The sequence below is a fragment of the Ursus americanus genome, unplaced genomic scaffold (assembly GCF_024610735.1).
Source record: "Ursus americanus isolate L20-20 unplaced genomic scaffold, mUrsAme1.1.p SCAF_45, whole genome shotgun sequence".
Classification (NCBI taxonomy): Eukaryota; Metazoa; Chordata; class Mammalia; order Carnivora; family Ursidae; genus Ursus; species Ursus americanus.
In genome coordinates, this window is record NW_028273627.1 from 738998 (window position 1) to 748875 (window position 9878).

Consider the following 9878-nt stretch of genomic DNA (forward strand, 5'->3'; position numbering starts at 1 on the left):
TCTCCTGCCCAAATCTCTGAAGCACACAGACCACTTAAAATCAGAATTGTAGAACTGCTAGACACCTTAGAGATGTCTGGCACCATTCCCTTGGACTACAGTATAAAACACAGTAGCTCATTGTCACAAACTAATTTCAACATGAAGTGCCCCCTGGATGCACTAAGTTCTTTCTCTGCAAATGTTGACTAATGTAAGTCACAGTCATACCAGTTAAACACTACGATGGCTGGGAAGTCATCGCCGGTAAGGGAATATTTTAGCCTTGTTTATAAGCATTGGCTCACTTTGTAGAAGAGGCTGAGCTGAGTGTTTTTAAATACTATTTCAGGTACAAGAGACGAGTTAAGATGGCGGAGGAGTAGGGGACCCCTTTTTCACAGGTCCCCTGAGTCGAGCTGGATAGGTACCAGACCAGCCTAAACAACCACGGAATCAGCCTGAGACGCAGGAAGATACATCTGGATCTCTACAAATGAACATCTCCAGCGCTGAGTATTGAGGTACGAAGCGGGGAGCCGTGAAACCGGGCACAGATATCGGAAGATAAACGGAAGGGGGAGGGAGCCGCCGCGTTCGGGCGCCGGGAAGCGGCAGCCACCTGCACGGGGGGAGCGGGCGCACTCACAGAGGGCACCCGCGAGAGAACGGACTGAGACCGGTGAGCCGGGAGCGCGCGCCACCAGGCATCTCGCGGAACCCGGGAATCCCGTGTGCTCACGGGATCCAGACTGAGACCGGGAGCTCCCGGAGCGCATGCGGGGCAGCTGGCAGCTGGCAGGCCACCTGCACGGGGGAGCGGGCGGACTCACGGTCGGCACCCGCGAAACAGCAGACTGAGACCCTGAACCGGGTGCGCGCGCCACCAGGCTTCTCACGGAATTCCTGAATCCCGGTGTGCTCACGGGATCCAGACTGAGACCAGGAGCTTCTGGAGCGCGCGCAGGGCGGCTGGCGGTTGGCGGGCCACCTGCACGGGGGAGCGGGCGGACTCGCGGTCGGCACCCACGAAACAGCAGACCGAGACCCTGAACCGGGTGCGCGCGCCACCAGGCTTCTCACGGAACTCCGGAATCCTGGTGTGCTCACGGGATCCAGACTGAGACCGGGAGATCCGGGAGCGCGCGGGGGCGGCTGGCGGCTGGCGGCTGGCGGCATTAGAAACACAAAGGACAGAGACGCGCCTGCCCTGGAAGGGAGGGCAGGGACGCCGGGTGTGGGGCGCACATCCCGGGACGCTACAGGGTTGAGCAGCACCAACAGTAACGGAGTTAAAGTGGCCAGAACATCGGTGGAGAATGGGCCGCAATCCCTCTGTTCTGTGACAATTCAGCCTCTGCTGCTCTGACTCTCAGAAGAGGCACAGCAGACCGCCAGAGAAAGCCGCCAGGGAACAAAAGCCTGGAAATACCGGCTCACAGCGTGCCCACCCCCATCCCCCCTCGCAGGGGACACGGAAACTCTACCCAAACAGGGTTGCCTGAGTATGGGCCTGGCAAAATACAAACTCTTAACAAGAGAGAACAAAACGGATGGTTACCAGAGAGGAGGAGGTGCATAGAGGGATGAGTGAAATAGATGAAGCGGATTAAGAGGACACTTTTCTGGATGACCACTGAGTAATATATAGAATTACTGAATCACTCTCTTGTACACCTGAAACGAATGTAACACTGTATGTTAGCTCTACTGGAATTAAAATAAATTTTTTAAAAAGATTTTTCTTTCAGGAACCTCTTTGAAAAAGCTTTTCCTCTGCAATGTGCATAAGCCCTACTTGGGAGGATTCACTCTACAATAATTATTCATTCTATGCCTCGAATTCAGATTTCACTGAGTTCTTACTGTGGATCCCAGCCCACGGGAGCCATGGTCCTTTTCTGTCCAGGCTCAGCACCTATGCCTTCAAGATTGGAAGTAGAGACACATGTCACTTCACAGTCCAGAAAGCTATTATTGTTTCTGTTTCAGTGTGAGAGAGTCACAGACTTTGGGACAGGTTTCCGAGCAGGTTTATTATGGATCCTGGATCTCTACTTCAATGTTCATTACCTGGATCCATTTGGCTAATAGGTTCCCTGTGGATGGACTTGCTTCCAAGCACATACATGGAAGATGCAAAGGTGAGTGGGCTTGGTGCGGGACAGGAAGAAGACCAAAATCAGACAAGGGTCCGACCCCTCCCCTGATCCAGGAACTGCTACAGGAGAGGGTATGGGAGGTAGAATCCATGCGAAACTCCAAGGTCACCAGCTGAACACAGGAGGCATAGGTCAAGGGATCTGGAGATGCAGGGGTTGAAGGCTGCTCTGAGCTACCTCTGGGAGGAAGGGAGGGAAGGAATGGGAAGACACTGCCTGCCCCTGGCCTATGCCAGCTGCCCACCGCTCCGACACGCATCAGTCTACACAGCTGACACACAGCCTGGGCTCAGGATGGGCTGGCTCGGGTCCCTCAATCCTCAGTGGGACAGCTGGCCCCAGGGCTCAGCGACAGGCTGAGGGAGATGAGAGGGAAAGCTGCCCCACCCAGGTCATCCCCTCCTTGAGCAGACAGCCCTTCGGAACTGCTAAAAAAAAAAAAAAAAAAAAAAAACAAACACTAACGGCGTTGAAAGACATGCCATGGATGAACTAAGGCATAGAGATATGTAAAATAACATTCACTTTTAATTTCAGAGCTGTCATCTCAGGAAGTGGGGAGAGCTTCCCTGAAGAAGACTGAGGGGAGGGCAGGCCATGCTGAAAAGGGAGACATGGCTCTCCTGATTGGGGACCTGCAGCCCCCTTCCAGGGCAGGACATCATCCTCGCATCACACGAGATCCATGGAAGTGTTCCATCAGGGCCAGATGTTTGTCTCGAGAAGGCTACCCTGGCATCGGACTGCACAGGGCACCAGGGACGAGGGCCAGATGGAGGACGGACAATACCCCGGAGGCCATGGGGCAAGAGCAGAGGCACACGACCTTGAAGATGATGATGAAAAGCAGGAGGTGACAGCATGGAGCCGGCCCGAAAGTGCCATGGGAGCAGTGCCCACAGCTACACTGACTGGGGGCCTTCTGTGCCAGGTGTGGCTGACTTCAGTGGGCTCCAGACTAGTCCTGACCACAAGTCTAGGAAGTGTGCGCCACCCCCGGCCTCCTCTCCCCTTGCAGCTGCTAGGAATCACGGTCACAGACCCTGGTCAGCTTTCGTGGAAACCAAGCAGTGGCTCCCCCGCATGCTGCACCTCTGGTGGTGGTCCAGTGCGACCCTCGTGCCTGGCCAGACACTGATGTCTACCTGTCTCCACACAAATCCACAGACAGGAGGGTGTCCCTGAATTCCACAGCACCTGATGAAACAGATCCACGGAACCCAACACCCAGTGGGTCACTCGGGACCTCACCTATGAGGTCATGGAGCTCACCATACCCTATTTCCGTCACTTCCCACAGAAAGCCTGGTTCTGATCCCCCACAATACCATACATCCTGGTTGCTGACCTGGGGTCATGCCATGAACCCACATGGCACCTTTCTTTTAGAGAAGCCTATGCCTACACCTCCTAGAAAATATTTCTAATGAAGTACAAGCCCATCAGGACTACGGTGTGAACGGTAGCACACAGCCTGCATGGTAGTAGTCAGTAATTCTAACAAGGGTTAACCCCACCCCCCGTCTCACAAAACCTTCCTCCGTCCCCACGGAACTCATGGTCTGCCCTCAGAAAACCCTCCAGGAAACAAACCTTTCATCTGAATGCTCTCTTCACCTTCTGCTACAAATCTTGTCCAACCACAATGATATGAAACTAGAAATCAGTCTCAAGAAAAAAATGGGACAGTCAAAAACAGGGGGAGATTGGGGGGCCTGGGTGGCTCAGTCATTAAGGATCTGCCTTCAGCTCAGGTCGTGATCCCAGGAGCCTGGGATCTAGCCCCGAATCAGGCTCCTTGCTCAGTGGGAAGCCCGCTTCTCCCTCTCCCACCCCCCTGCTTGCGTTCCCTCTCTCGCTGTCTCACTCTCTGCCAGATACTTAAATAATCTTAAAAAAATATGTGGAGATTTAACAACATGCTACTGAACAACCAACAGTCAAAGAAGAAATCAAAAAAAATTTAGAAGTACCTTGACACTGATGAAAAAGACAACCTACAAAAACTTATGGGATGCAGCAAAAGTAGCTCTACGGGGGGGACGTTCATAGAAATTCAAGTCTTCATCAATCCATGAGAATGCTCTCCAATAAACAACCTGATTTCTGTGGTAAAGAAGTAGAAAAAAAAAACAGCAAACAAAGCCCCAAATTAGTAGAAATAAGGAAATAACAAAAAGGAATGCATAAATAAATCCAACAGAGACTAAAAAGACAAAAAAAAAAAAAACAAAAAAACCACACAATGAAAATGAGAGCTGCCTTTTTTGGAAAGATAAACAAAACTGACAAACTTAGCTAGACTCACCAAGAAAGACAGAGGACTCGAATGCAATCAGGAAAGAAAGATAATGGATTCCTGTCTCATATCAAAATCAAAAGAACTCTTCAACCTTGGACACAACAACTTCTTGCAAGCCACGTCTCTAAAGGCAAAGGAAATAAAAGCAAAAATGAACTATTGGCACTTCATCAAGATAAAAAGTTTCTGCACGGCAAAGCAAACGATCAACAAAACAAAAAGGCAACCTATGGAATCGAAGAAGATATCTGCAAATGATATTACAGATAAAGGGCTGGTATCCAAGATCTATAAAGAACTCCTCAAACTCGACACCCAAAAAATGGGCAGAAGACACAAAGAGATACTTGTCCAGAGAAGACATACAAATGGCCAACAGACACATGAAAAAAATGCTCCACATCACTTGCCATCAGGCAAATACAAATCAAAACTACAATGAGATACCACCTTACACCAGTTAGAATGGTTAAAATTAACAAGGCCGGGGGCACCTGGGTGGCACAGCAGTTAAGCGTCTGCCATCGGCTCAGGGCGTGATCCCAGCATTATGGGATGGAGCCCCACATCAGGCTCCTCCGCTATGAGCCTGCTTCTTCCTCTCCCACTCCCCCTGCTTGTGTTCCCTCTCTCGCTGGCTGTCTCTATCTCTGTGGAATAAATGAATAAAATCTTGAGAAGAAATTAACAAGACAGGAAATAAAAAAAAGTCAGAGAGGATGTGGAGAAAGGGGAGCCCTCTACCACTACTCGTGAGAATTCAAGCTGGTACAGCCACTTTTGAAAACAATATGGAGATTCCTCAAGACGTTGAACACAGAGCTATCCTACGACCCACCAATTGCACTACTGGGTATTTACCCCATAGACACAGAGTAATGAAAAGAAGGGGCACCTGTATCCCAATGTTCATAGCAGCAATGTCCCTAATAGCCAAACTGTGGAAGGAGCCAAGATGTCCTTCAGCAGATGAATGGACAAAGAAGATGTGGTTCATCTATACAATGGAATATTACTCAGTCATCAGAAAGGATGAATACCCACCATTTGCACCAACGTGGATGGACCAGGAGGGGATTATGCTAAGTGAAATTAAGTCAAGCAGAGAAAGACAATTATCATATGGTTTCACTCCTATGTGGAATGGAAGGAATAGCATGGAGGACATTAGGAGAAGGAAGGGAAAAGTGAAGGTGGGGAATGAGAGGGGGAGATGAACCATGAGAGACTATTGACACTGGGAAACAAACTGAAGGTTGCAGAAAGGGAGGGGTAGGGGAATGGGTTATCCTGGTGATGGGTATTAAGGAGGGCACGTGTCATAATGAGCACTAGGTGTTATATGCAAACAATGAATCCTGGAACACTACATCAAAAACAAATGAAGTACTGTAGGGTGACTAACATCATTTTAAAAAAAGAGAAAGATATGAAATCCATACAGGAAAACGGTCACTATTTGCAAATGACATGAAATCCCAAAAGATTCCACAAAAAAAAAAAAAAAAAAAAAAACTGTTAGAATAAACAAATTCAAGAAAGCTGCAGGATATAAAGTCAATATACAGAGACCTGTTGTCTTTATTTTTTTTCAGATTTTATTTATTTATTTGACAGGAAGAGAAAAAGCACGAGCCGGGGGAGTGTCAGAAAGACGGAGAAGCAGACCCTCGCTAAGCGGGGAGCCCAACACGGGGCTCGATCCCAGAACTCTGACCTGAGCAGAAGGCAGACGCTTCACCTATGGAGCCACCCAGATGACCCAACTTCTTGCATTTCTGTATACTGATGACACACTTTCGCAAAGAGAAATTAAAAAAGCAATGCCATTTACAATTGCATCAAAAAAAAAAAATCTAGGAATAAAAGTAACCAACAATGAGAAAGACATAGTACACTCAACACATGGCAGAAAAGAAATGAAAAACATGTGTGTCGAGGGGGGGCAGAATGTATGGGTCAAAGATTTGGAAGGCAACACAAACAAATGGAAGCATACGCCATGCTCCTTAACTGGAAGAGTTAATTATGTGAACATGTCCATCGTACCCAAAGCAATCGACAGATGTGATGAAATCCCCATCTGAATTCCAGTGGCATTATTCGAGGAAATAGAAAACAGTCCTCAAACTTGTATGGAATCACAAAAGACCCCAAATACCCAAAGCAACCTGGAGAAAGAAAGGTGCAGTCAACACACTCCTGGATTTCAAGCTAGATTACAAAGCTGTTGTCATCTAAACAGGATGGTACTGGCAGAAACACAGACACCAGGTCAGTGGAACAGAACAGAAAGCTCAGAAACTTACCCACACGTAGATGACCCTAACTTACGACACAGCAGCAGAAGATATGCCATGAGGGAAGGACTGTCTCTTCAGTGAGCGGTAACAGGCAAACTGGACACTAAATGCAGAAGAATATAACTGGGTCACTTTCTTACACCACACACAAAATTTTTAATGGATGAATGATTTGAACATAAGACCCGAATCCATAAACCTCCAAGAAGACACAGGTACTAAGTCTCTCGACATTGGTTTTGGCAAAGAGTCTTCAGATCGGACACCAAATGCAAAGGCAACAAAAGCAAAAATAAACAAGTGGAACAACATCAAACTGAAATCTTCCACACGGCAAAAGAAACCATCAAAAACTTAAAAGGCCACTGACCCAATAAGAAAAAAATATCTGCGAATCATATGTGTGAGAAGAGGCTAATATCCAAAATGCACACAACACTCATACAAATCAAAACAAAAAAAAAAACTGTATAAAAAATGGGGTGAATATGTGAATAGATACTGTCCAAAGATGGCACACAGGTGCCAACAGACAGAAAAAGTTGTTCGACATCACTGAGCATCGTCAGGGAAACATCAGTCAAACCCACAATCGGCTATCCCCTCACAACTGTTGGAACAGCAATTGTCCCAGAGACAGACACCAGGTGGGGTCAAGGGCGTGTAGACGAGGAGACACTGTGCGCTGTTGGTGGGAATGGAAATTGGTGCAGCCACTGTGACAAACGGTATGGAGGTTCCTGAAAAAATAAATACAACTACCACATGACCCAGTAATGGCTCTACTGAGTATTGATTTGGAGAACACAAAAATACTGCCTCAAAAAGACAGATGCACTCCCACGTTCACTGCAGCATTATTCACAATAACCAGACATGGAAACACAGACCTTGGGGGCCTTATGCCAAGTAACTCAGACACAGAAAGACAAATACCAGATGCTCTCATGTACATTCCACGTGGAATAAACACATACTGAACACATAGATACTGAGAGCAGATTGGTAGGTGCCAGATTCGGGGATGGGGTGGTAGAAACGGGTGAAGGTGGTCCAAGTCTCAATGTTTGAGTGAGAAAATCCGACAGTCATGAAATGTTCTGTCCAGCATGGAGACTAAAACTAACCCCGCAGCATGGGGTATAGGTTTCCCTGCTCTTTGAAAGTACAGGGCTTCTGAGAAACCTTGCACAGCAGAAATGGTGTAAAGAAGGGATGACCGTTCATTTACACGGAAAAATTGGACAGTGTGCTCAGACTCCAAGATTCCTTCTCTTTGGCTTTTCTTAGGCCTCAGGACACAAGTTTCTAACGGAGGCCCAGCATAAATGAAGATAAAGCACAGCAGAGGCTCACAGACACAATTCAAAGTGCTGGTGGCTGGATGCGGAGAGCGGTTCCCAGCGGAAGGAGCTGGTTGGGGTGCACGCCGCCTCTGTCGTGCTTCTCCCCAAAACAGATGCTGAACGCGATTCTCACTGTTCACCTTTTTTCATAAGAGGGAAATCCTCTTTAGGTCTCTTCCTCTCACTGAAGCTGGGTAATAACGTAGTTCTTTCAAGAAAGCCAAGTGTCTTACTGTGAACGTTTAAAAGCTGGGGGATACTTGTACTTGAGCATTGCTGAGGGAGGAGATGTGAAAGGTTCTCCCAGACACAAACCTCAGCAGATCCACCGGGAAAGGCACCTTCCTCAGCATGCGGAACACGGACTACCTCCTTACCCCAGAAACCCTCTCCTTCCCCTCGATCAGGACAACCCACAACAGCTGGGAGTTACCCCAATTCCTCCGTTCTCCTGCTCCTAATAGCTAACTCATCAGCAAATCCTGTGAGCTCCATCTTCAAAATGGACCCAGAATAGGTCTAACCACTCCATCCAAGGCCACCTGTCTGGTCCACAGTGCCTGAGTTCCTGGAAAAGCTTCGTCATTGACCTGCCTTGCCATCTTCAACCCTCTGTCATCTGTTCTCAACGCTGTAGCCACGATGGCCTAGTGAAACAGGGTCTCATGGGGTTATAGCCCTGGAATGGCTTTCTGTCGCCCTCTGTCACCTCCCTGAGGTCATGTCCTAAGCTGTCCCCTGTGGCCACAGGGCCTTCTTGCTGCTCCTGGACATATCTGGAATTCTCCTGCCCCAGAGCCTTTGCACATGCTTTCCCTTCTGTTTAGAATGCTCTTGATGTGTTCTCACTCGCCTTCTGAGAAGTCTGAATTGGAGTGACAGGGACAGAAGGTGAGGCTGTGTGTGTTGGGTGAGGCTGGAGGCCCAGAAAAAGGTTTTCTGCCAGCTCTCCACCTGTGCCTCACTTGTCCTCAGCCAGGAACTTGCACACAGCCCTCACCTGTCACAACTCTCACACAGGAGACCCACAGCCACCCCTGGAGCCCACCCTGCCCACACCCTGCTGCAGAATGCATTCAGCTCTCCTCTGGGACCCCTGTCAGCTTTACCCAGACCTGGAACTCCCCCGTCTCCTGCAAAGCTCCCGGATTCCCCCTCTTCTTGCAAAATCACACTGGCGCAAGGCTTTCATGAGAAAGCTATAATGCTAACTAATGAAAGGTTCACACCTACTTTCCCCTTCTGTTGCCTTTCTCTCCTTCTGTCCTACCTGTGCAAACTGTAACATTTCAGTGGAACATGAACATGCTCTGAGATCTGAATCTTTCATTGCAGCTTTCTGAGGACTCCTTACGTGATAAGAAACTAGTGTATCTTACAACAGGGTGTTTTACAACTATCATCTATAGAACAGTACAGCCCAAATCACTACAATTTTACCTCACTCTTCATGAAGCAGAACACTTTTTCCTTTCTTCTTTTACTTAAATTCCAGTTAGTTCACATGCCATGGAATATTCGCTTCAGGGGTAGGATTTAGTGATTCCTCACCTGCATACAGTACCCAGTGCTCATCACAAGCGCCCTCCTTAATACCCCTCACCCACTTAACTCTTCCCCCCACGCCCCTGTCCTGCAGCAACACTCAGTTTGTTCTCCAAGGTTGAGTCTATTTCCTTGTTTGCCTTTCTCATCACCCCTCAACTCTGTTCATCTGTTTTCTTTCTGAAATTCCACAAGCGTGAGAGCATAGGATATTTGTCTTTCCTCACTAATTTTGCTTAGC